Here is a 4997-nt window from a genome sequence, read left to right as displayed (position 1 = left end):
CATTTTGTGTTGTGCATCTTATGTGTGGGTATATTACTAAGAGGGGGAAAACACAAACTGCACAGGTAGGCATTTCCTTATAAAGGAATGTTCACGTTGAAAAAATGTATACCAAATACTGACAGATGTTTATTTAGAAAAAGGATGTGACTTTGGAAGAAGGTATTTGAAAGAAATGTGGAAGATAACCAAACAGGAAATGCAATGTTCTCCTCAATTGGCACTGTTTGTAGATGAGCAGCAAAACCACAGGATATCACCAATTGATTATTGGTGTCAGAAGGTATGGTGTCTGGAACTCGTAATTCACTATTGTTTGCCAACAAAATTTGACATGCAGTTGGCAATTCACTTTCTTTATAATATGCCCAAGAATAATGTGATACGTTTGTATCCTGTCCTATGTTTGTGAATATAAATATATGCATAGATGCATAAAATCCCGTAAACACACATACAAAAGAGAGACAATTCAACTCCATCAGACCTAAGCAGCTCTGAAATAACGGTACAGTGGTGCCTCGCAAGACGAAATTAATCCGTTCCGCGAGTCTCTTCGTCTAGCGGTTTTTTCGTCTTGCGAAGCAAGCCCATTGATGGCTTAGCGGATTAGTGCTTTTAGCGGCTTAGCGGATCAGCTGTTAAGCGGCTTAGAAAAGGGGGGGGGACCGCAGGAACTCGCAAGACATTTTCGTCTTGCGAAGCAAGCCCATAGGAAATTCGTTTTGCGAAGCGCCTGTGGGAATATGGTCATTTGTCCATAAGAGCATGGGCAAAAGTTTATTATTGCAAGGATGATTTCATAGCTAAAAGCATTGCTTGGAAGCATGATCAACGCGTGGAGAGCTCATGCCATCCGATGATTAGTTCACGTAGCATAGCATGATCAAATACGTGGTCTGGTGTGAGAACATGAGACTAATGTATTGTATTGTCTTTTATCTGCTGACTGAGGCAAAGCTCTCTCCTTGAATTTGTATCTTTTCGTGGACACACAATAAAGGCTGCGCTCCAGCAGCTTCTAAAGAGAGCTGCGGCCAGATTTCTACAACCCATTTTGGTGTGAGACTGATTATTTACGGATGGCGAGCGGGTTCTCGTCAAGCGCCTCCAGAACGGAAAACCCTTTCATCTAGCGGGTTTTCCGTCTTGCGAGGCGTTCATCTTGCGGGGCAGCATTGTATTTTTTCATAACACGTGGAACATTTATCCTGGCACTGCAAGCAAGTAGCACACTGGCCTCTGAAGTAATTGGGAATCATTGTAGGCCTTTCCCTTCAAACAAGCTCTTGCTAATTAAAACCAAGTAATTATTGCATATATACTGGCAGTATCCAAGGTTGTACAAGCAGCCTTTCATTCCTACAGCATGGCTTGACCTTTCTCCCACACCCCTGTCGCATGAGTCCATTCCATCTGTGGGAAAGCGTCACCGGCTACATCCCAGTGTCCAGTTGGATCTTGGATTAGCCCACCTTCCAGGGGCCACTTCTGACAGGTGTTGGGGGCACCTATACCTGTCAAATCACCTGATTAAACTGCAGCGATTCCTGCTGAAAATTTCAGTGCCAAAGGCACGCTGCACTTTTGGCAGCTTCACTCAGCCGGAGCCAGCCCCAGCGGGGCTTGCATTTTGTGCCAAATGCAAAAGATGCTGAATTGGTGGTAGAGCATTCCCTGCCTGCGCCCAGTCAGATGGGCAGCATATAAATAATAAATTATTATTATTATTAGGTTTAAGGTGCAGTTTGGCCAGAGCTGTAGCTGGGGGGAGGGGGGCTAGCCTGGGTTTTTGCACCAGGTGAAGCTTCAAGTGGGTGCCATTGAGGCTCCCAGCCTGTCAGCATTTACTGTGAGCTTCAGCGAAAGAGAGAAAAGGAAGAAGTGAATGGCGTTTGTTGCAAGCGCCTTGCCTTCTCTGTTGTTAAGTGCGTGTTCCTTTCAGATCAGTGGAAGGCTTATTTACAAGAGGAAGCAGGGAGAGGGAGGGAATAGTTGGACTGAGGCTGGTGGCTCTCCCCAGTGAAGCTGAAGGTTGGGTGCCCTGTGGTTTTGTAACTCTGAAATTCTGAAGAGGGGGGTGGGGAAGCCTGCCCTCCAAGCAAAGTTGAAAAGTGTTTTGTTGCTGTCCTCTGCTTGTTCTGCTGTTAAATCTAAGGAATTGGAAGGGATCCAACTCCTGGAAATATACTTTCTCCTTTTTCTTTTTCCACGTCTCGGAGATCAATTAAAAGTGATGAAGAGATCAGACTTCCCATCCTGCCTTTTTTGGGGGGAAACGGGAGCTTTTGTCATGATAAAACAAATGGCAAGTTCACAAGATAAGCATTTTGGAGTATTGCTTGCTTATAATAGGTGGGGTGGGGGTGTTTGTTTGGATTTAGATGCTGGCATGTCCAAAGTCTGCCCCCGTGGCAGTTTATTTCCTGGGGGGAAATCCTTAAGAAAGCTCAACAACTTTGGTCGGCCCTTACCTTCATCAAATCTGGCCCTCTTTGAAACAAGTTTGGACACCATTCTAGAGGACAATATACATGTTTACACTATTTGAATACATAAAGAGGGCACTGCTGTAAAATACTTGTACCAAATGAAAGAAATGATGCTGACATGTGAAGCACTTTGTATTTTGTAATTTTGAAGGAAAATGTAGCCAATCCACTTTAAATTGAGTCTTGCACTGTATGTGTCTACTCAGAAGTAAGTCCCACTGAATTCAATGGAACTTGTTCCCAGATAACTGGGTAAAAGACTGCAGTGGTACCTTGGGTTAAGTACTTAATTTGTTCCGAAGGTCCGTTCTTAACCTGAAACTGTTCTTAACCTGAAGCCTCCTGCTGCTGCCGCGCCGCCGGAGCACAATTTCTGTTCTCATTCCGAAGCAAAGTATTAACTGGTGGTACTATTTCTGGGTTAGTGGAGTCTGTAACCTGAAGCGTATGGAACCCAAGGTACCACTGTACTGCAATCCTAAGCGTTTTTACTCAGATGTCCCACTGAGTTCAGTAGGACTTGCTCTCTGGTATGTGCCTGATGATTCTCAGAGTTATGATACAAGAAAATTTGCTCCACTACACACATATACCCAGTTAGATTCTATGTCAACAGAGGGGTGGAGGGCAAAAGCCAGTGAACCTGCAAATTTATAGCAAGATTATGTTGATAAAAGCGAACTCATTCTTGAAGTGGCAAGTTTCAAATATCATGCATTGAATTTAGACTTGTCCACCGGCGAGTCAAAAATGGTTAAAGGAGTTCAGGTCGGAGTTAGACACTACAAACTAAGAGCATTTGCAGATGACCTAGTATTGACTCTGCAACAGCCAGACACTAGTACTAAAAGAGTATTAGAATTAATTGAAATATTTGGTCGAGTAGCAGGTTTTAAATTGAACAAACAAAAAACGAAAGTGTTGGAGAAAAACTTAACAATGGAGGAAAGAGAGAGATTTCAGAATGAAACAGGTTTGGAAATAACGAAAAAAGTGAAATACCTGGGGATAAACTTAACATCTAAGAATGTGAATTTATTTAAGGATAATTATGAAAAATGTTGGTTAGAAGTAAAAAAAGATCTAGAAATATGGTCAAGGTTGAAACTTTCCTTGTTAGGCCAAATTGCTACTATTAAGATGAATGTATTGCCTAGAATGCTATTTTTATTTCAGGCGTTGCAGATTTTGGACAAGATGGACTGTTTCAAGAAGTGGCAGAAAGACATATCAAAATTTGTCTGGCAGGGCAAAAAGCCCAGAATAAAATTTAAGATTTTAACTGATGCAAAAGACAGAGGGGGGTTTGCCCTGCCGGACTTAAGACTTTATTATGAATCGGCAGCTTTTTGCTGGTTGAAACACTGGCTACTTCTTGAGAACACAGACATTTTGGATCTGGAAGGGTATGATAATAGCTTTGGTTGGCATGCATACTTATGGTATGACAAGGCAAAGGTGTATAAAGGCTTCAAAAACCATATTGTAAGGAAAGCATTGTATAATGTTTGGATTCGATACAAAGATTTGTTGGAAAGTAAAACTCCCAGGTGGGTGTCACCAATGGAAGCTAGGGAAGTAAAAAAGCTTAATATGGACTCTAAATGGCCAAAATATTGTGAAATTTTAGAATATGATGGTGAAAGGGTTAAACTTCAGAGTTACGAGAAATTAAAGCCCAAAGTTCGAGATTGGTTGCACTATCATCAGATAAATGAGACATTTAAACAGGACAGGAAAATAGGATTCCAGAAAGAGAGGTCAAAACTAGAAACAGAATTGTTAGAACCCAATACTAAGAACTTATCAAGAATGTATAACTTGCTGTTGAAATGGAATACACAGGATGAAACGGTGAAATCAGCTATGATTAAATGGGCACAAGACATCGGTCATGATATTATGTTTGCTGACTGGGAACAGTTATGGACTACCGGTATTAAATTTACTGCATGTAATGCTTTAAAAGAAAACATTATGAAAATGATCTATCGGTGGTACATGACCCCAGTCAAGCTTGCAAAAATTTATCATTTGCCAAATAATAAATGTTAGAAATGTAATGAGACTGAAGGTACTTTTTACCACCTTTGGTGGACCTGCCCGAAGATTAAAGCTTTCTGGGAAATGATCTATAATGAAATTAAGAAGGTCCTTAAGTGGACTTTTCCTAAGAAACCAGAGGCTTTTCTCTTGGGCATGGTTGGCCAATTGGTGTTAAAGAAGGATAGGATTTTCTTTATGTATGCCACCACAGCAGCAAGAATTCTACTGGCGAAGTATTGGAAGATGCAAGAACTACCTACTCTGGAAGAATGGCAAACAAAGGTGATGGACTTTATGGGACTGGCTGAGATGACGGGCAGAATCCGCGACCAGGGGAAGGAGACAGTGGAAGAGGACTGGAAGAAATTTAAAATATATCTCAAAAACTATTGCAAAATTGAGGAATGCTAAGATGTCAAGGATAGGGATGCAGGTGGCGCTGTGGGTTAAAGCCTCAGT

The sequence above is a fragment of the Podarcis cretensis genome, assembly GCF_951804945.1.
Source record: "Podarcis cretensis genome assembly, chromosome: 9".
Lineage (NCBI taxonomy): Eukaryota > Metazoa > Chordata > Lepidosauria > Squamata > Lacertidae > Podarcis > Podarcis cretensis.
The sequence above is the reverse complement of the archived record's forward strand: the minus strand, read 5'-3'. Positions refer to the sequence as shown.